Source organism: Alligator mississippiensis, chromosome 1, assembly GCF_030867095.1.
Source record: "Alligator mississippiensis isolate rAllMis1 chromosome 1, rAllMis1, whole genome shotgun sequence".
NCBI lineage: Eukaryota > Metazoa > Chordata > Crocodylia > Alligatoridae > Alligator > Alligator mississippiensis.
Window position 1 is genome coordinate 70,670,243 of NC_081824.1, and position 22,335 is coordinate 70,692,577.

Consider the following 22,335-nt stretch of genomic DNA (forward strand, 5'->3'; position numbering starts at 1 on the left):
CCTCATAATTAATATTTTATTTATATCATTGAAAATTAAGCACATAGTTCACATCACATATGAAACTGAAACTAGGAAGCTTGAATGCTTCAAAGTTTCATGGCAAGATAATCTGCACTGTCACAGAATTTCTCCATTCTATCCCAGAAATGACTGATTTTTTTGATGGGCAAAACAGACCAATTTATATTATTTGTATATCAGACCTGCCTATGTGAAATATAAAGCACCTCTTATGGTATCTGAACTCCTGATGTAGTGAACTCCTGAACTAATACTAGTTCCTTTTATTCCCTTTTATAGAATAAACCTTTAGTTACAATCTCCTCAATATTCTGTTCTACTCCAGTTAACAGCAAACTGCTATTAACAGAAAAAACTATGCTCTATGTCATCTGAGTTCCCAATAAGAAGGGGCCTCAGATGTAGCTTAAAGTAGCCTTGTATTACTTTAAAATGAAGTTCTTGTTCCTAGGGAATGTGCACTATCCAGTTCCTACATTATGGAAGAAAGTTTCTTCCATGTTTCTCATGAGGATTCTGACTTGCCTCAGGTCCAGTTACATTTTAACACCTGTTTGTCTTTTATAGAAGCGATTGCAGAGTAGTTTCTGAAGTAGCTACATTACCCCACTACCTCCTGGAGGGCATATGAAACCAATCTAGTCCAAATAGGCATTATGTGAAAAAGCAGACAGATGCATTATTGATTCAAAATTGTCTTTACAGCCGCACTGTAAGAGTCCAGAAATTTAAAACTTAATCTTCACACCTTTGTTCATGTGATTATTTTGCAGTATCTGTTCAGCAGTCTTCCAATACATAAAGGGTTCTTATGAAAAGGATGGTTATAGATTATTCTCTGTATCCACAGAGAATTAGAGGACAAGAAGTAGAGGTTTTAAATTGTAACAATGGAAATTGAAGCTGGGTATTAGGACGAACTTTCTCATTCTGAGGGCAGTAAAGCTTTGGAAAATACTACCTAGAGAGGTTATGGAATCTCCAGCATTGGAAGTCCTTAATAGCAGGTTAGAAAAATACATGGCTAGGATGGTTTAGACTGGGATGATCCTGCCTTAAGTAGGAGGTTGCATGAGATGTACTCTTGATTTCCCTTTAGCCCTATTTTCTATAAATGTTATGTTTTATCTGGAAGCTAATGCCCACTTGTCAGTTTCCAGTGAAAAATATTTCAAATGTGTAATTAAAAATTCCTTTCTATAACCAGATTATCTCCCAGTCTTCTTAGGATCAGGAATACACTCTCCAGATCTGAGGGGAGTTCCAGCCTAGTAAGGAGGTGATCTTATTTCCTCCATAACTTTGCCACCAAAGAGTTCAGCACTACTGGCCACCAGGACCTCTAAATTCATCATTTATAATATACTCTTAACTTCACTGAACAGAAAAGATGTACCTTTTTGTGTCTCTCTACAGTGTGAGCTTTTGACTTGCTAATTCACTTACTATCTGCTCATACTGTCTTGGTCATTTCCCCCTGCCAGGGGGACATGTCCCTCCTACATGACACCTTGACAATGGAGCAGTTTTTCTCACCTGCAGAATGTTCAGTTCTTACTTGAGTGACGACTTACTCATTATTCCCACCAAGTCTATTTATAAGAAAGTGCTTTCTACATTTTAGGAGCTGAAAAAGGAGAATCTCTGATTATGAGAGCAGGTGCTTTTTAAATTCATTTGGCACTGTGTGGGCATGTAGGAAGATTTTGTCATGCTAATTAGCATGCAGAATATCTTGAATTTAGAGGGCAGAAGATTACGCTCACACATCTCTATGAATTTCTAATATATTTCTGTTCTGTATGAGGGTGAAGAGAAATGTCATTCTTTGGTTTATAATAGTATCTGTCCCCAAAATATGTAGATGGTAGAACTGCATGTGTTTTCCTTTCCTTAAGTTCTAATTTCTGAATTTACCACCAAATACTGTACTGGACTCCTCCTTCTTCCTTGTCCTTTCTGCCATTTACACATTAAATTTTATATTATTTCTGTCATTTCTCTTTTTTGTTGCCTCTTCTCCTTTGTTCAAGGTGCAGACCTGGGCAGATCCAGGATTGTGGCAGTGGGGGTGTGGCCACATCCCTTTCTGCTGCATAGGTAGAGAGTGGACATGCTCATCCCCTCTTTTGCCCTGATGCTAAATAAAGAGGAGGGGAAGAAAGAGAGGGATGAACAACAGCAGTGCTCAGTTCCTGGGCACCAGAGCTGCATTCAAGCTGTGTGCAAACCCCACACCAACCAGCTGATGAGCTCATAGGTACAAACATGACACTTTTACCAGTATACGTTATTGGAAACTGGTCTACACCCATAACAGAACAGACACTTGACACACACAGACTGGTTTAAAAATGACAGAATCCAGTCTAAGATTTGCCACCCCCCACCCCAAGGGTGAATGTGTGTGCTGTTCACTACCAGTCTAAACTGTGCTGCTTAAAGAAAACCATTTAACTGTAACTTAGATTGATTTCACCTCAGGCTTTTTGAATATCTACACCTATCCATAGAGCCTATGAAACATGTGAAGCTCCCAGCAGGAAAGCTTACTGTGCATATGCAGCTCACCACAAAACAGGGGAGTAACCATGCTGCTGCTCCCCCTCTTGATCTACCCCTGGGTACAAATACAAATAAGGAAAATGCAGGCGGCAACACTTAAAGAAAAGGCAAGTTGAGGACTGGAGCAAAAAGGACTGAAGTATCTACACAGAGGTTATTTTTTCAACTTTCCTGCCAAGGACCAATTCAAAAGCCCATCAAATTCAAAGGGAGGCTTTCCATTTATTTAAATGAACCTTCGATATCAGGTCCTGGAACAAATAGAAAATAACAAGCAATGAGACCTACGAGTAGATCCTAAAAAAACCCTTCAGTGCCTATAATCTTCAGCAGACCTTAGGTGCCTAAGTCCTCAAACTGCAATGCAAGAAGAAACCCCACTCAGTGGCTGCCTAACACTGGAGATGCTTAAACTCACCAGGCACCTCATTGTTTGATCTGAAAGTTAGGTAGATATGTACAACTCATGCCCAGAACTGATCCAGTCTAAGCAGCTAGATGCTTTCCTCTTTTTTTAAAGCTTTATCATGATCCAGAAACTAGAGAAGTAAAACCTAAGTCCTGAAGAAGCCCCAGTCCGCTAGACATGTTCTCAGAACACCTAATGTAATTCAACAGGTTTCAGCCCCTCACAAAAAGCAGTGGAAAGCATGGTCACAGGAATCATGGTGAGAATGTAAGAAAGATAGTAGTGGCAGAATTTTATATTGAAAGATCACACGCCCAGGAGGTGGGACACCAGGGTTCAATGCCTGAGCAGTTCAAACCCACCTCTCCCACTTCACTCCTCAGTAGTTTGGATTTTTGGTTTGACCTCCTGAGACAACTAACTCCCTTCCCCACCTCCCCCCAACCCCCCATCCCTTGTTCATGGCAATTGGTTCCTAACTTTGAGTTTTGGATTCCAGTCTGGGAAGCCAAGCCATAAAATATAGGTTTTGCAGCACCTCACTTGTCAACAAAAGCATTTTATTGGATCTAGCACATGAACTAATTGGAAACAGCCCAGGGCCCACCTTCCACACTCAGTTATTCGACATTCACAGGGTTATAACTGATTATAGTCTCCGTGCTGAAGTTATAAGTAAAAGTACTTACTCTGTTTATGCAACCAATTTTTCTTCTTTTCAATACAAAAGCGGGGGGGGGGGAGGGGGTTGCATATGTATTTGCTTGGGATGGATTTTGTTCTTTGTTGATTTAAGGGTGTGGTACACTGTCTGGCTAAATAGGCACATCTTTACTCTCACATATTTCCTGTCCAGACATCATTTTTACCAGTATTACTTAGACCCTATAACTCAACATCCTCAGAATTTTCTCTCTGGTTATTGATAAGGGTAAGAGCTTCTTTTTCTGAGTGATAGAAAGGATGTAGAGCAGTCTAGGGAGGAAAACTTTTACTCATGATGTGTAAATTAAATAAGCAAACTGTACTTTAAAAAATTAGCAGGCTTTGAGGAATTTAAGTAAGTTTGTGCGTTATGGCTATATTTTATTTTATTTTATTTTATTTTATTTTCAAGTTTATAAAGCCCTAGAGCTTATACAGATACTTTAAAATGGATCCAAAAAAACAAAATGTGGAGCTATAGAAATAAAAAAATCAAAACTGTGATCCAAATGAAAAAGATTTCCCAATGACTCAGGAATTTGTATTCAAAAGCTGTACTAGGCAGCCTCAGTTCAAAGGCTTTCCAAGTTTTCTCTTGGTGTTTAGATTATTTTTCCAATATTGGCCATGAATTTAAAGTTTCATACACACACGCATTATATATACATAGTATGTGTGTGTCTATAAGTTTTTAATATGTGAATTCCATCCCTCTACCATGTACTAGTGACACCTATTTTAACACATTTAGATCAGGTGAACAGCAAGCTTTTTCACCTTCTACTAAATATTACTGCACCTCTTTGGCCCTTTGACAATTTTTAAGAAAACACAGAATATTTTATGGAAGCATTTTGTTTCACGAGTAAACCAGTTCTTTTACATAAAAGTTATCCTTTTGTTATATGAATGATCCTATTATCAGTATAATATGTATAAAGGAGTGTCATTATGACATAGTATATACTATACTTCGCTAGTATTGAAAATATTTACTTTTGGGATTGACCTACTGGAAGGCAGCAGTACACTGTGAGACCAGATGAAAGTTTGATTTATTACCTCTCTCATCCTGAGTTGGCCTACCACAGAAGTAGCAGAGCCAGCCAAACAGAGGAGATTTGCAGTCTGTAAAATCTTGATGGAATCATTATCTGAATTGATCATTGGCGTACAGGTATCACTGAAAAAAATACAATCTCTCAAAGTCTTTTGCATCTCTTAGAACATGCACTAAATCATATTGTGTTGCTAACGGTTTGGCACTAGCCAAAGAAGAGAAGAGAATTTCCAGCTGGTTCCAGTTTTTTGTGGGTTTTTTGTTTGTTTGTTTGTTTGTTTTAAATCAGGCAGTACAATATAGTTTATGTCAAATGAAGTGTTCAAACAAATTACCATAGCTCTGTGGTTCACGTATTATAAAAGGCCAGAAACAAGCTACTCACTACCCAGACTTTATGATGCAGCTCTTAGCTCCCTCTTTCAATAAATACACATAAAATAACTGCAGATAGGTTACATTTAAAGAAAGTTCATTAAATATGTTTTGTCCTAAAACTAAGGCTATGGAATTCATGTTATCTGGGCAAAGTATTGTTGAAATTGTTTGATCTCTAGGTCTGTAAAGCTTAAAAAACTGTTTGAAGACTAATTACAACCTACATAAGAAGCTAAAAAGTCTTTTAAAGTAGCTGGTTTAGGGTAAAAGCATTGTCAAACCCAATCATTGTCACAGTAGTTGTAAATATAAAACTCAGGGGGTGGCAAGGAGTCTAGCTACTGAAGCTCTACCTGTAAGGCAGAGACCAAAGTTTGTGCCAATGCCCGTGTTCCAGATGAGGATTCACTACTGCCTAAATGCCACACATCTACAGAAGGTAAATGAAAGATGTTGATACCAAAATCATCCAAGGCTGATCGCTGACAACATAGCTGAGTGCCCAGATAGGTTCTGCTTGTCACATAAGATCGAGTAGAAAATGCTTTGTGAGGACATGAGTAAAGAGGCTGTGTTGTAGCCTGCTATACAATCTTATTTCTCATAACAGCAAAAAAAGTTACTATCAGTTAAGGGCAGGGAGATAAATGGGACAAATAGCTAAGTGAGTTGGCTCAGATCCTTCTGAACTCTGGCCACAAAATCTCTTGGAACAGCCAAAGACTTCTCCAGCAGAGAAAATGTGCCTGTTCCAATGGCATAAAATTGAAATTTCCAGTGTGCATGCTGCAGGAATTAAAGCAAGGTTAGGTATTATAGATCTGCTCACTTCCCAAGATGAAGAACGAACAGAATGAAAGTGAACAGAACAGAATCTCAGCGAGGTGAGGAGACATTGATGGGTGAAGCTCGGAGGGAAGGGGGCAGCTGTGCCCCTGCTAATGCAGTCCACTATCACCAACTGACTTAAATGCAGCCGGCATGGAACGCTCCTGGCTTGTCCCCCCACCCAAATGCACACACTCTGCCAGTGGGGGAGCTTACTCAGTAAATCAAACAGATCATCTTCAAATTAATCAGGAAACTGGAGGCGGGCAGGGGATGTCTGAAAGATAAAAACATCCTTTCAAGCTCTAGCATACTGAAATAACCCCAATTGTTAGTCTCTACTGTTCATCATGGCTCAGTGCCTGTTCTATCACTTTACTGCATCAATGATAGATAGCATGGAGTTGACAGCTTAATTTGCTCCTAATATACTGTTTGAAAACAACACAAACAAGAGAGCAGCATAGATGTTATGATGTTAATACTTTGAATCCATGGTAAATATTATTTCGATGATGTGTTGTTTTTTAACAAATAAAATCTGTCATTTGTTTTGTTGAAGTTCTGTCCAACTGACTGTTGTAAAAAATTAAGAACCAAATTTAGTTCTCTGTCTCACTGAGGTAAATGAACAGGAACACCATACATTTCAGAAAAAACTCCAGATACACTTCAGTAAAGCTGAGAGAACTAACAACATTTGGATCTAATTTTATAAGGATGAATTAACAAGTAAACAGGAAACCATCATTTTGTGATTCCCATGAGGCAGATAAGGAATGAGAGAGTTCTACTAACATATCTTCACACATAAATATCTTTATATATAATAAAAACATACATCTTATATGCTCAGAGATATGTTTATCTACATATATGAGAAAGAGGTTTAATGAGAGAATTTCTATTTGAATTAATATATTACATAAAAGCAACATTAATAAATTGACAAGGTTGTAAAGTCATTCATACTGAAGTTAGGGAATTCATACCCCTAGTATACACACATGGATGCGGTGTTTAATTACATGGCTGCGTACATTTTTTTTCTACAGGACCCCTGTCTCGTTCAGTGTGCAGGCTAGACAATGCTCACCAAATGAGCAGTAATTCAATATTGTGTTTGATCTTCTTTGTTAAAGCAGTGATTTCATGACCCTCAGGAACAGAGGACACACAGCTAGGGACTGTTAAGTTCAGTGACTTGTTTAGCACTAGTTAGGAACTGTAGCAGACGTAGGGGAAGATACCAAGACAGCGCTGAACTGCCTAAATTACTGGACCAACCTCCCTCCCTGCAAGCGCATGTCTGATCAGCTTCTGCAACAAATGAGGCAGGTGTCTTAACGGTAACAGACTCCTGTACTAAACAGTGCTGATTGATTTTCTGTGTACTGTCTGCACAGGAATCCTCTGATGCATAATGCATAGATCCAAAAGGGCTACATTTCCTAGGACACACTAGGAAATCTGGTCGTCACACCAGACAGCAAAGCTAACCTATTTAACAATTTCTTTGCCTCCATTTTTCAGAGCAGGGACCGGGTCACCCCCCCCCACCGGGACCCCTTTAGGTCCCAGGGGAAGCACACCCAGGCCTAGGGTCAGTGAGGACCTAGTCAGGGAACTTCTGAGGGACTGGACGTATTTAAATCAGCAGGTCCTGACGATTTCCACCCCAGAGTGCTGAGGGAATTAGCAGAGGTCATTGCGGGACCCCTGGCACAGCTTTACGAGCACTCATGGTTCTCTGGAGAGGTGCCAGAGGATTGGAAAAGGTCCAATGTGGTTCCCATTTTCAAAGAAGGGAGGAAGGAGGACCCAGGAAACTATAGGCCTGTCAGTCTTACCTCGGTCCTGGGTAAGTTTTTTGAGAGTTATCCTGGCGCATGTCCACAAGGGGCCAGCAGGGGAGGTTATGCTTAGGAGCAACCAACATGGGTTCATTAGAGGCAGGTCCTGTCAAACCAACTTGGTGGCCGTCTATGACCAGGTCTCAAAATCCTTAGAAGCAGGGGTAGCAGTGGACATAGTCTTTCTGGACTTTAGGAAGGCCTTCGACACTGTCTCTCACCCCATTCTCATTAAAAAACTAGGGGACTGTGGCGTTGACAACTACACAGTCAAATGGGTCACTAGTTGGCTGGAAAGCTGCACCCAGAGAGTGGTGATGGATGGGTCTTATTCGACCTGGAGGGATGTGGGCAATGGGGTCCCCCAGGGCTCGGTCCTTGGGCCCGCACTGTTCAACATCTTCATCAGTGACTTGGACGGGGATGTAAAAAGCACCCTGTTCAAATTCGCAGATGACACCAAGATGTGGGGAGAAGTGGGCATGCTAGAAGGGAAGAATAGGCTGCACTTAGGCCTAGACAGGTTATAGGGGTGGGCGGATGAGAAAAGGATGGGTTTCAACACTGACAAGTGCAGGGTACTGCACCTGGGGAGGAAGAGCCAGTAGCATACCTACAGGCTGGGGAACTCCCTTCTCATCAGTGCAGAGGCAGAAAAGGATCTTGGAGTCATTATTGATGCCAAAATGAACATGGGCCGACAGTGTGGGGACGCGGTCAGGAAGGCCAACCGTACCTTGTCATGTATCCACAGATGCATCTCAAGCAGGTCCAAGGAGGTGATCCTCCCCCTCTATGCAACGCTAGTCAGGCCACAGTTGATGTACTGTGTCTAGTTCTGGGTGCCGCACTTCAGGAGGGATGTGGACAACATGGAGAGGGTCCGGAGGAGGGCCACCCACATGATCGGGTTCAGCATGGCAGGCCCTACGAGGAAAGGCTAAGGGACCTAAACCTGTTCAGCCTCCACAAGAGAAGGCTGAGGGGGGATCTAGTGGCTATTTACAAACTAATCAGGGGGGACCAACAGGTATTGGGGGAGTCCCTGTTCCCCCGAGCACTACCAGGAGTAACAAGAAATAACGGTCACAAGCTGGCAGAGGGTAGATTTAAGCTAGATATCAGGAAGCGCTACTTCACAGTTAGGGTGGCTAGGATCTGGAACCAAATTCCAAGAGAAGTGGTGCTGGCTCCTACCCTGGGGGTCCTTAAAAGGAGGCTGGATAAACTCCTCGCTGGGGTCGTTTGACCCCAGGACTCTTTCCTGCCATGGCAGGGGGTCAGACTTGATAATCTGCTCAAGTCCCTTCCAACCCTACCAACTATGAAAGTATGAAACTACATTCAGATTTCACAGGCATCGAAAATTCTGGCACTGCCTAATTTCAAGTGCTTGGTACATCTACCACACAGACCTCTACCATATAAGCTAAGAGCAATTGGCTCTACCATCTGTGGGCCAAAGAAGTGAAAAAAAATGGAGCACATATTTAGCAGTAGGTTTTGCAGCTAATAACTGACCACGGAAGTTTGGAGACAAAAAAAGTATATCTACCTCTAGGTTCTGTGAGGGGGGTTCTATAGTGTTTACCTGCCCCTATGCCCATGATCCCACTCCCTGACCCTCTACGGCCTCTGCCTCCGCCAGTCTCATCATCCAAGTCCTAGACATCTCCACCCTGGATTCTGTCTCAGCCTCCCCAGTCTGCCTACCTCCAAACTCCATTTTGCAGTCCTTAATGTTTACCCATCCCCACCTCTTATCTGTCAAAGTCCCTGCTCAGGAAGTCATCTCCTCCCTTTCCTCTATAGACTCCATGTCTATATGCCTCCACTCCCAGTTACTCCTGACACTCCATCCAGGAACAGCTCTTCCTTTTCATTCCTGCTTTTCCTTTCTACCTGAATACCAGCCAGTGAAGCACTGAGGGTACAGGAAAGATACTCACAGGTCCTGAGCCAAGTGATACGGTGGTCCCTAGCTGCCATGCGAAATGACTATAGAGAAAGAACCAACTTGTCCCTTTAATGTCAGGATGGAACACATTCAGTGACTGTGCTCACTTGCTGGCATGCTTCAGCCTTTCACAACTCCTAGGTTGTGACCAGTGTCTGTGAAAATGGCTCATGGGCACACACAAACACTAGTCACAACCTAGGAGTTGTGGAAGGTTGGAGCATGATTAGTGCAAACAGGATCTTTGGATAATTTAGTTGACAAATCTGACAAGTTTCTGAGCTTAGGCAAATAGATTTTCAGAGCCTCATTATTTGATCAATATTGAGTAGATTTGCATGGGAATGGCACCAGGAAAACCTGTTCCAAAGCAGAGGTTCTAGGATTAAACAAAACGCAAAGAACTCGTTTAACCAAGAAAAAAGCGTACTTTTTCTTTAATCTTGTTTTTGTAAACAATTCTACTGTTTTAACTGAAACTTCCAAACCTCCCCTGAGAAAGAAAGAAGTTCAGCTGAGACCATTGCTCAGTATGGAAAATTACAGACCAAACAGTTAAAGCTTGGAAAACTATATAAACAACTGAAAATAGGATTTTGTAACGGAGATTGTCAGGCAACCTTAATTACGGTAGTCACTACCTAAACTGCCTATAATTACTACCCTGATCAGTTATAATATATAAGAGATAGAAGACATTAAGATTCTCTGGTGACAGTAGTGGTTAGGGCTGGCTGCATACCATTTAGTAAATATATTAGTTCAGAAGTTCCAAACTTGTGGTGTGTGGAGCACTTGCCTGTGGTCCACAGACAGCTTGTTGGTTATTTGATCTATATCTGATCATAACTCCTCATTTCCAACTGCTAAACTATATTAAAAGATGGCTCAACTTTCTTAATATTACTTTCCCCATACAGAAACCACAGACATATCTGCTAGTACAGGGGTGGGCAAAATACATCCGCTCCAATTCCCTGACCTCCTGCTGGTGCCGGGCGACAGGTAGGAAAGTGGGGGGGGCAGGGCTGCAGCTGAGTTAGAGCATGGAGCATGGGGCTGGAGCTGGGGCTCCAGCATTATGGACCCCCCCACACTCACCCTATGGCACTGCAGCAACAGGCGGGGTGCTCAGGGCACAGGTGCCCCGGAGGATTTCCAGCCAGGGCTGCAAATCACAGTAAGGAGTGTAGCCTCCACTGGGCCATCTGTATCACTAGTGCTCCCTGCCACTCATGTGCAGCCCCCACACTTGCTGAGCACAGGAGGGAAGCCCTGCACTCTGGAGCTGGCTGCCTCTTGTGCCAGGCGAGTGCATGGGCTGCACATGAGTGGCAGGAGTGCTGGCAAAATGGATGGACCAGTGGAGGCTGCGCTCCTTGATGCGATTTCCAGCATTGGCTGGAGCCGCACCCTCTGGGGCACCTTTGCCCTGAGCACCCTGCTTGCTGTTGCTACACCATGGAGGGAGTGTGGGGGATCCCCACACCCCCCCCACCTTCCATCACACCCCACAAACCCCACATACCCACACCCTACCCCCACAATCCCTCACATATACACAACCACCTAACATACCCTATGCCCCGACACAAAGCCACGCCCCCTCACAACCTCCCATACACCCTACCATACACACACCCATACCCCACCATGCACACACACCTGCACCCCACCCCACACACAACCACAGCCTACCACACCCACACTTGCACCCCACCACATACCTACACCCTACCATACACATGCACACACACACAATATACAAAACTAAGAATTTATTTTTGAGTTATTATGCAATCACTTCTATATATAGTATGCAAACACAAAGCAGGACAAAATATTTTTTTTATAATAAAATTAAAATATGTTATAGTACATGTTTGACTTTGGGCACATGATCCATTTATTTATTTATTTATTGGTTCAAAGATGGCAACTTCTCCACAAAAGGAGTATTTCTGGGAGGCAAGGGAAGGTGGCAAAGGTCAGGCATTAGGGGTGGAACTTCTGGTCCCAAGATAGTATTGAGGGTGTGGGGCAATTGTCAAGGGGCAGGGCTACCCATAATTGCCTGCCCCTGTGAAGTACAATGTAGAGGGGAAATCTGTGTGCTATTATGAAAAGGGACCTACGAAATTTGTGATTGTGGGATTTTTGGAGAAACAACAAATTCAGGCAGATTCCATGAAAAATGGTAGGCCCCATGCTTTTGACAGGCTCACTGCATAAAACAAAAAACAAACAAACTTAAAAACCTTACTGAAAATAAAATGTTGGCTCCTCAGAGGGAGCCAATAGTTTTCACGGCACTGTGGCCCAGGGCTGCCAGCACCAAGGGTTGCCACCTTTGCCCCTTGCCACTGATTGACTGAGAGAGTTACCTGTCATACACCTCCACCCCTTTCCACCAATCAGCGGTAAAGGGGAGGGCCACATGATGAACATCCCTCACAGTCAATCAGTGGCAAGGGAGCTGGGGTCCCTCAGCCAATCAGAGATGTGGGGGGGCTGCCACACTCAGGAAAATGGCAGGTGGCCCCAGGATCTTCCCGCAAAATTAGCTAGCCACTTCCTCGAGTTGGGTAGACCCCTGATTATGAGGGGTAGAAGACAGTTCATGAGTCAGTCTCTAACAAGAGGTGGTATGCATTATGGAAAGTTTTTGGAGCTTTTACATTAACCTTTACTGGTACGAGTAGAACCTTTTTCTAATTAATCTTTAGTGATTCTGCATTAAACCAGTTTCATCATCCTTAAAACATTTGGAGAATGTCAGTAAATCTTTACTGTTCACAAGGATACAAAGCCTGTCCAGAGACACTTGCTCAACATGCCAACACATCTGTAAATTAGGCAGCACTTCCAAGATGTCTAAGGTGAGTCCTCTAGGGCTGCCTAATTTGCTGTCTTGATCCTGGGATGAGTAGGTGGGGCTTACTTCCTCATTAGCAGACACAGGCTTGGGAGAATCCTGGTTGTGGACCTGGCTCTTTTTTCCCCAAGTTCAGTGGCACGCTGAGCACAAGCAAGTGGGTGGACCTACTTTCTCAGCTGCAGTCCTAGGCTCAGCAGTAAGGTGGCATACATACTCTAAGGGTACATACAGGCATTATACTTAGATTGATTTACCAGGGTTTGGTCAATCTCAATTCCTGATCATACAGGTAGGAAAAGGGCTTAAATTGCCCCAAAAATGACATGCCTGATCTAAGTTAGTTCACTTCAGTGGATGCACTAACTTAGATCGAAATTGGGTTAATTGGATCTAAGAAAGGGTTAACCGGTTGTCCAAATCACATGCATGAGTTCACAGTATGGGCCTGAGACTGGAAATGTCCAGCTGCTTGCTGCAGCCCACCCCCCCCCCCCCCCAACCTCTAAACAATCCACTGACCAACCTACCCCTCAGTGGACCCACCAAATCCCTCCCTCTCCCCCACCACAGGCGGGTTTCTTATTTATGAAACTCTTTCTGACTTATTTCAGAGAGCTATATATCATAGCTTCCATTTAAATTACATAATTACATGCCATCCACCTTAATTATTCTCTCTCTTTCTCTCTCTCTCTCTGACAGCTTGCAACTACTACTTTTGCAGGTTGATAAATCACCCAACAGACTAAAGCTGACATTTTTCTTCTGTCTCTAACTAAAAGAAATAGGCTTCCTATCTATGGGGACATCCAAAGTATTTATATCAGACTGTGTTCTGTAGGAAGCTAACTGCAGAAAGTAGCTGCTAATTTTGAAAACAGTTCTTCAAGAAAAATGTCTTCAGCATCCTGCCAATGGCTAGGAAACTGGACAACATTTTTTAAATCCCAGAGAGTCCATTAAGACCTTCATGAACACAGAGAGATGAACAGCCAAAATGTGTCATCTGACAGCCAAATTTAGAGGATGCAGATGATTTCCATGAATCAGACACAAGATATAGGTGTCCTTCACATGGGGACACATCATCCAGCGAGTCAGAACAAGTCAGTTGCTCAGCAGCACAATTTGTTTCATGTTATACTGAAAGCTAATTTAAACTTGGTAGGATCTTTTTAAAAGACTCGTGCCAGGTTGTCCCCTTAAATTAGGCAACTTCCTGCTTAGCTGAGCATGAATGTTTATGCCCTATAATTTTTCAACAGGTGCATAGGAGAAAAAAAATGTCTCCTACGTGAGTGCCAAAAGTAGAGAATGCCTAAAAAGGAAGACAGAAATAAAACTGCTCAAAATGAGGATGCAGCCATTTTCATACAGACAACTTGTTACTCAGTGTAATAAACAAACAACTAAGCTTGACTAACCAATTGCATGACCATATGTAAGCAGCATTTTATTGTTAAAGGTTCTGTACATAGTGTTTCCTCCCTGGGTCACACACTTGATGTTTTCTTGGGGTTTTATTGAGATAGGAAATAAATGGGGAAAGGTTTCAGTCAGATGTCTAGTCCAGGCGCTTAAGAGCATACAGAGAGATTTCTGATCACTTTTACTCCTAACCTAAGCCTTCTCACTGTGGTACTTTATCTTTCTTCCATGCCCGGAAAGGCTATAGACCTAACATCATTGTAAAGTATAGTCCGGGGGTATTTAGCCTTTCCAATACAGAGCCGACCACCACCCACCCCTCCCCCACCCCCCATACGTACTAGGGGAGAAGGAGAAAGAGGCAGGTTCTCCATCCTCTTCTGCTCCCATTACTCAAGGGAGCAAGCTTCTGGGCCTGATTCACCATTATCTTGTATATAGTTATGTATATCTAGTGTGGAGTATGCAACCATACTGACTTTTAGTGCTCTATAATGTCCCGTAAATCAAGACTGGATGTTCTTTTGGTTTTTTTTCCCCTGAAAGAGGTGTTCTAGCTCAGCTAGAGGTTATGGGCATGAAGCAGGAACCTCTTAGCAAACTTCTTTAGCCTGTGAAATGCCAAGGTCAGATTAGTGGCCCCTAGTATCCAAAAGCAAGACCTTTTTTTCATAATCACTTTGCAATGGTATGAAATGAATGACTGAACGAAGTGCAAGTCAGTAGTGAATTAGGCCCATTGACTGGGTTGAGTTTGTAGCAAAAATGAGCGAAACTAGAATGACAAAAGTATTTAATGAAGGAGTCAGCTGAGCCTGGCTAACCATAGTGTTAGCTAAAGTGTGTTTAAAATTCAACATCAGCTAGTGCATCTAACTGTCATATGACCAATATAGCATTTAGTTACTGTGCAGGATAACTGTAAGGATAAACAAACCTGTCCCCAAGGGTTAATCCACAAGGTACAGCTGTGTTTTCCTCTGCATGAGATTATCCTATATTAACTTGACCTAATGCAAAGATCATTGCACCTGCACCTGCCCATTTTTCCCTCCTCCCTGAAGCCTGGATGGAGAAAGAGTATTAGGTATCAGGCTGCCCTTTCCTCTGCCTCAGCCACATGAGGCCAAAGAGGAGGTAAAAGCAACATCAGTGGGGCAGAAGAAGCCCTGAAAGATAAAGAAATGCTTCCAGAGAAGGCAGCTGGAGTAGAAGCAGAACCAAGGCAGAGACAGAAAGCCCACTTAGGCCCCCCTGCTTCTCCAACAAGCTCTAGGGAGCGGTTATGTCACCAGCCTAACCATTATAGCCTAGACTTCGCTCAGTATGTTCAGTTCTTTGATTGGCTGTTTATTTTGACCTCCACCCAAACTGTTCCCTCACAACCCCTTGGCTCCCAGTTCACTCTTTCAGTATCTTCCCCCCCAGACCCCCCCGCCCACCGTGCTCTTCTGCATTTATTCTCTTTTCATCCTCCCACACTTTTCCTCCTCACAGCTCCTATTCTCTCTACTTTCAATCCCACCACACATTTTTGTTTACACATCCTGAATGTGTTTTCCCCATTCTTTTCCTCCTATTAACTCATCGTCTCTGGCTTCCCCTGCCCCCCCCCCCCCAATCCCTTCCTAAGACTCCAGAATACATTTAAATAAAATTAACAAAGAAATTATGCCAACCCCGCAACCCCAGGAACTGGCACAAGAAGCAAGGGAGAGTTCCCATTTTTATATAGAAATCACAGGGGCTAAGGTCACAAGCCAATGGGTCAAAGGGAGGGAACAGGTAAAAGGTAAAGGAACATCAACACTTAGTAATATATACTCAGTACCTTAATTCCCTGCCCCCTGCTCCATATGTCCAAAGGTGTTCCCAAACAAGCTTTTAGTCCAGCAGTAGGCAACCCCTGGCACGTGTGTCAAAGTGTGACATGCAAAGGCATTTTGCTTGGCACCTGCACCTTGGGGAAGGGGCTGGGGCTGCGCTGTCACAAGGATATCCCCCTTTGCTACTCCCCCACTGTCTGCCCCAGCACACCAACATTTTACAAGTCAAGGTTGCAGGTGTTTTTGGCACACAGCCCGAAAATGTTGCTGACCCCTGCTTTAGTCCCTAGTGCTCAAACAGCAGCCTGCAGCTGCCCCAAGTCTGAGTCCAGCTCCTTCAGTCCACAGTTCTGGCTCACCGAGCCAGTGAGATCTCCAGCTCCACTGCACACTCCTCTGCATAGACCAGGTTCCATGTGCACACTGCTCTTTCTTTCCCTGGCTCCAGGATTAAGTTTTCTTTTCCTTTTTCCCTTGTCCTAGGGGTTTCTGGGAGTTGATGTTCTGGGAGAAATGAATAGACATCATCACAGCTCAGCCAGCTGCCCCCTGGTTCCACCTGCTGTTACACACATTACAAAACCAACAACTACAACAACAAAAAAACAAATTTGAAAACAGGCACTGGCATGATGTTCACCAGACACTTTGATGACTGCTCACATGCTCCGTCCCTTTCTCCCTCTCTTTTACCTTTCTTTTCTATTTTATGCTGTAAACTCTTTGGGCAGAGCCTGTCACTTCCTAGATATGTTTACACTGTACATAGCACAAAGCAATTCCTAAACTCAAATGAGACTTCTGGACATGACCATAACCAAATTAACAACGGCAACCACTACATCCAGGTTTTTGTAACTGTTGGAAGCAACATTCATTCAAAGTAATATTGCATTTAATCTGTGTCCATACACCAAAGGTTTCTGACATCAAAACAAAGTTTTTGCCCACTTACCTAACAATCTGCCTGACAACAATTTTATGATTATATTCTGGCACATGCCAGCACCAAGAATTAGGGGCATTGTAAAAGCTCCATTGCCAAATATAACCTCTAGTTATGAGAAAACTTTTCACAGTTATAGAGGCAACAGAGTGTTTCAGTGAACATGGGTAGGAGGGAGGATTCCAACCAACAATCCTAACTTGGTCTCCCATACCAACTGCATTCAACTGTAATGAGAAATGGAAATCCCACTCTTTGCCATCAGACCCCAGTTGCAGTGCCTGTATTCTAGTGGAAACAATCATAACCTGGGTAAAACATTAAAATAAATGGTAGAAATTAAAAAGCAAGAGAGAGATTAACTACTGATATCAGATACCTCCTATTGATATAAGCAAGTCTGGTTTACATTTTGAGAAACTTAGGTAATGCTGGTCTCTCTCATACCCCACTGAGTCCCCCTCTGCCAATTGCTACCAATTCCTCTCAGTGTCATCCAGGCTTCATTTTCTCCTCCTTTCTCCCCCCTCATCCCTCCCCCAGAGGGCAAGTCCCACTGTTTGGAAAATGTTGCATTAGAGTATCTAAAGCGGTAGTGCCATTGGAAAAGCAGTAGCTAGTGGGAAGGAACAGAAACTGTGGACCAGGCTAATCACAGTGAGTTTAAGGCATTTCTGGCAAAGAAACTCCAGCCTGCTGTTTATTATTGCTTATTTCATGAAAGAAAGCTATACCAATGTCAGTGACACATACAAGTATACAAGTAGAATGAGATTTTTAAAACATGGACTGGCTTTTTAAGAACCTGTTTGCTTACCATAACAGAGCGAGAGGGAGAGAGAGATGATTTAGTGGTGCCTAAAGAGAATGCTGCTTTTATCTGAAAAAACCCCCACATTCTGTTTATTTTTTCCACAGGGATTTTATTTATTTATTTATTTCTATTACTCACTTCCTCTTCTCCTTTTCTCATTGACACAAGCACACCACTCACATCCCCTTTGAACTGTAAGGCAGAATATGCTGGAATTCAGTTTTTTATCTCTGCTGAAGAACATAAGACTGGAAGAGGCCCTCCAGTCCTGTGATTCTAGTCCCCTACCTTCCCAGCAATGATTTCTACAAAGATCATTGATTCTGACCCCTTACACATGCCGCAGCTACAAAATATCTTATTAAAATCTATAATGTGTGAATAGTTTTAAAAAGCTCACAAGGGAGAAAAGAGTGCTGCCAGGGACTCGTCACTTTTAAGGAAGAAAACAGGCTCATGTTAGATTAATACATGCACTGCTGATCCAAGGAAGAGGACTATGCCCTAGACCAGGGCTGTCCAACTGGTGGTCTGTGGGCCGCATGTGACCTGCCAGGGTTTCCCTTATGGTCCTACCCAAGCTCCTGCCCAGTTGCAGCTCTCCCCAATCCCTCCACCTGTAACAACAGCCAGAATCTCTGGGTTCATAGAATCATAAAAAAATAGGGTTGGAAGGGACCTCAGGAGGTCATCTCAAAGCAGGACCATTCCCAACTAGACCATTCCATCCAGTGCTTTGTTCAGCTGGGCCTTAAAAACCTCCAAGGATGGAATTTCACAACCTCTCTGGGTAACCTGTTCCAGTGCTTTACCCCACTTCTGGTGAGAAAGTTTTTCCTAATATCCAACCTAAAGTTCCCTTGCTGCAACTTGGGATCATTGCTCCTCATTCTGTCATCTGCCACCACTGAGAACAGTCTAGCTCTAGGTTCCTCTTTGGAAACACTCTTCAGGTAGTTAAGGGCTGCTATCAAATCCCCACTCAGTCTTCTCTTCTGCAGACTAAATAAACCCAGTTCCCTCAGCCTCCCCTCAGAAGTCATGTGCCTCTGCCCCCTAACCATTTTCATGGCCCTCTGCCGGACTCTCTCCAACTTGTCCACATCCTTTCTGTAGTGGGGGGCCCAAAACTGGACACAAGACTCCAGATATGGCCTCATCAGTGCAGAATAGAGGGAAATAATTACTTCCTTCCATCTGCTGGCAATGCTCCTACTAATGCAGCCCTGCATGATCTTAGACTTCTTGGCAACAAGGGCACATTACTGACTTATATCCAGCTTACTGTCCACTGTAACTCCCAGGTCCTTTTCTGCAGAGCTGCTGCTTAGCAAGTTGGTCCCAAGCCTGTAGCAGTGCATGGGATTCTTCTGTCCGAAGTGCAGGATTTTTCACTTGTCTTTGATGAACTTCATGAGATTTCTTTTGTCACAATACTCCAATTTGTCTAGGTCACTCTGAATCCTAGCCCTACCCTCCAGCATTATCTACTATTCCCCCCTTTGGTGTCATCCACGAACTTGCTGATGGTGCACTCCATTCCACACTGGCTACCAGCTAGACCCCAAGCCATTGATCACTACCTGTTGAGCCTGATGATCCAGCCAGTTTTCTATCCACCTTAAAGTCCATTCATCCAACCCATACTTCCTTAGCTTGCTTGCAAGAATGCTATGGGAGACTGTATCAAAAGCCTTACTAAAGTCAAGGTATATCATATCCACTGCTTTCCCCACATCCACAGAGCCAGTCATCTCATCATAGAAGACAATCAAATTGGTCAGCCATGACTTGCATTGGTGAATCCATGGTGACTGTTCCTAATCACCATCTTCTCCTCCAAGGGTTTAGAAAGGGATTTCTTGAGAACCTGTTCCATGATTTTTCCAGGGACTGAGGTGCAGCTGACTGGTCTGTAGGTCCCTGGATACTTCTTCTTCCCTTTCATAAAGATAGGCCCTATATTTACTTTTTTCCAATGATCCAGGACCTCTCCCAATCACCATTGGTTTTCAAAGATAATGGCTGGTGGCTCTGCAATTACATCAGCTGACTCCCTCCAGCCCCATGGACTTGTACATGTCCAGCTTTTCTAAATAGTCCCTAACCTTTTATCTCACCACTGTCAGCTGCTCACCTCCTCCCCAAACTGTGCTGCCAACTGCAGTAGTCTGGGAGCTGACCTTGCTTGTGAAGACTGAGGAAAAAAAGGCACTAGTTCAGATTTTTCCACATCATCTCTCACTAGATTGTCTTCCCCATTCAGTAAGCAACCCAAACTTTCCCTGACCTTCCTCTTGTTGCTTAACATACTTATAGAAACCCTTCTTGTTACCCGTCATGTCCCTTGCCAGCTGCAACTCCTATTGCACTTTGGCCTTCCCAATTTCATTCCTGCATGCCCGAGCAATATTCTTATACTCCTCCATAGTCATCTACCGAAGCTTCCACTTCTTGTAAGCTTCATTCTTGAGCTTAAGCTCACTGAAGCGTTCTCTGCTAAGCCAAGTTGGTCGCCTGCCATATTTACTATTCTTCCTGAACATTGGGATGGTTTGTTCCTGCACCCTCAGTAAGGTTTCTTTAAAATACCACCAGCTCTCCTGGACTTCTTTCCCCCTCAGACTGGCCTCACAGGGGTCCTGCCCACCAGTTTCCTGAGGCAATAAAAGTCTGCTTTTCTGAAGTCCAGGGTCCTTACTGCTGCTCTCCTTTCTTCCTTTTGTCAGGATCTTGAACTCAATCATTTGGGGGTTCCTTTCCCTCCTCCAGCTTTCAGTCCCTGCCTTCACCCCCAGGGGGTAGGGTAGTGCAGTGTGCTACAGCTGGGGGAAGCTGACAGGGAGCCAAGTGAGCATGGTACTGCAGGGGGGATGTGGGTGCACAGTATAGCAGGGGAAGTACAGTGCAACAGGGGAGGGTGCAGGCAGCAGGGAAGAATGCCCATGCAGACATACAGTGCAAGGGACATCTGTGAGGCCTGAGGGGCCCATGGCTCACCCTAACGAGCATACGGTCCGCATCCACTTCGAAGTTGGACAGCCCTGTCCCATCCTACAGAAGAAAACAAAATGAAAATATTACAGACTCTTTGCCAGTTTGATCTTAGGAAAAAACATTTTCCCAAACCCAAATCTGGCAGTCTGTCTTGCACAAGCAAGATCCTCCAGCTAGGTAGCCAACAGGATACTAAATACCAGAAGGAACATAAGTGCACCTGAGCCAGACTCCCACATCTAGCTGTGGCCAGTGATCAGTGCTTCAGAGCAAGGCAAAAAGGCACCTTACATAATCTTAGCTTTCATTAAAACACAAATTTGCACATCACAGGCAAATCTCCAATGAGATCAGTATAGCTACCCTGGGATTAAAATATCTGCCAATGCAGATGAGCTTCCATTAGATTGATAAAAAGAGAAACTTCCTACAGACTAAATCCCAGACACCACAGTCCTCACTTTATGCACACAAAACAGCATAAGGGAAATAAAACAAAAGGTTTTGAGGAGTAGGGTCAAAGAAGAAAAACTACTAAAAATGGGTTAAAACTATTTCTTGTTTGATTTGCAAGCTCTTTGGCATAAACATTTTTTAGACACTCCTATAATACGGATAAAAGGTTCTATACTAATACAAGTAATAATAATCTAAAACATAGGAATATCAAGAAAAAAATCTTCATTGGATGGAGATGGAAGGAATGATCTAAACTGTCCTCATCTCTAATATCTGTAATTATGCTTCTAAAATGAAATCTATCAGACATGTTAAACTGCCCTGTAAAAATATGCCACTAAATACAAAATGATAGAAATTCCTTGAAAATTCACAAGAGAAACTTGAATAAGTTAGAGGTAAGGTTAAAATTGTACATCACTGTATTCAGAGGTGAAGGCTTTGCCATTCATACAGTACAAATAAATATCTCCAAGGCTATATAGGACAAGAATAAACAAGTTTTTATGTTCATAAGTTCATCTCTGTATTGAAAGTTTTGTCTTGCTCATTCTCACACTCATCTCTGTTATTAGGGTACATCCTTTCCAAGTCAAAGGTTATGTGTGTGGGCTTTTTTCAGCATGTTCAAGTTGATTGGTAAAGACAGTTCTAAAGAGATCCCTGGAGATTTGCATTGGCCTAGCAAGCTGATACTTTAAAGTCATTGTTAAAGATAACCTAAAAAGGATTTTTTTAAATGGGTTCATGAGGTTTTTTTGCTTTTTAATGTATACGAAGAAGGCCAGAAAAGGGTTTAAACTCTCAAAAAAACCCATCAATCTCAAGTCCAATTTTCCCTGCCTGGCTATGAGATCTTAGCAAAGTGTTATCTTAAAAGAAGGGGCAGAGGCACTGGTTCTCCAAAAAGTTAATTATTTAAAAAAATAAAACACAGAAGTAAAGTTATAAATTAAACATGGTAAAAAATATTCTTATTATTTTTATTCTTCGTGAATTTTCTGATCCATTAGTGTGTCTTCTGAGATAGATACAACCTGAAATAATTTTCTCTCCCTGAGATAAGGATCTTTAAGCAGCAAAATTCTCCCCCATAGGCCAAGACCCAGGGATGAATATCAGGCATGCTGGGAAAACTAAAGAGCTTCTCTATCTATGCCATAGGCCACGGAATGGGGTGAACCATCCAGGCCATGGCCTGAACAACT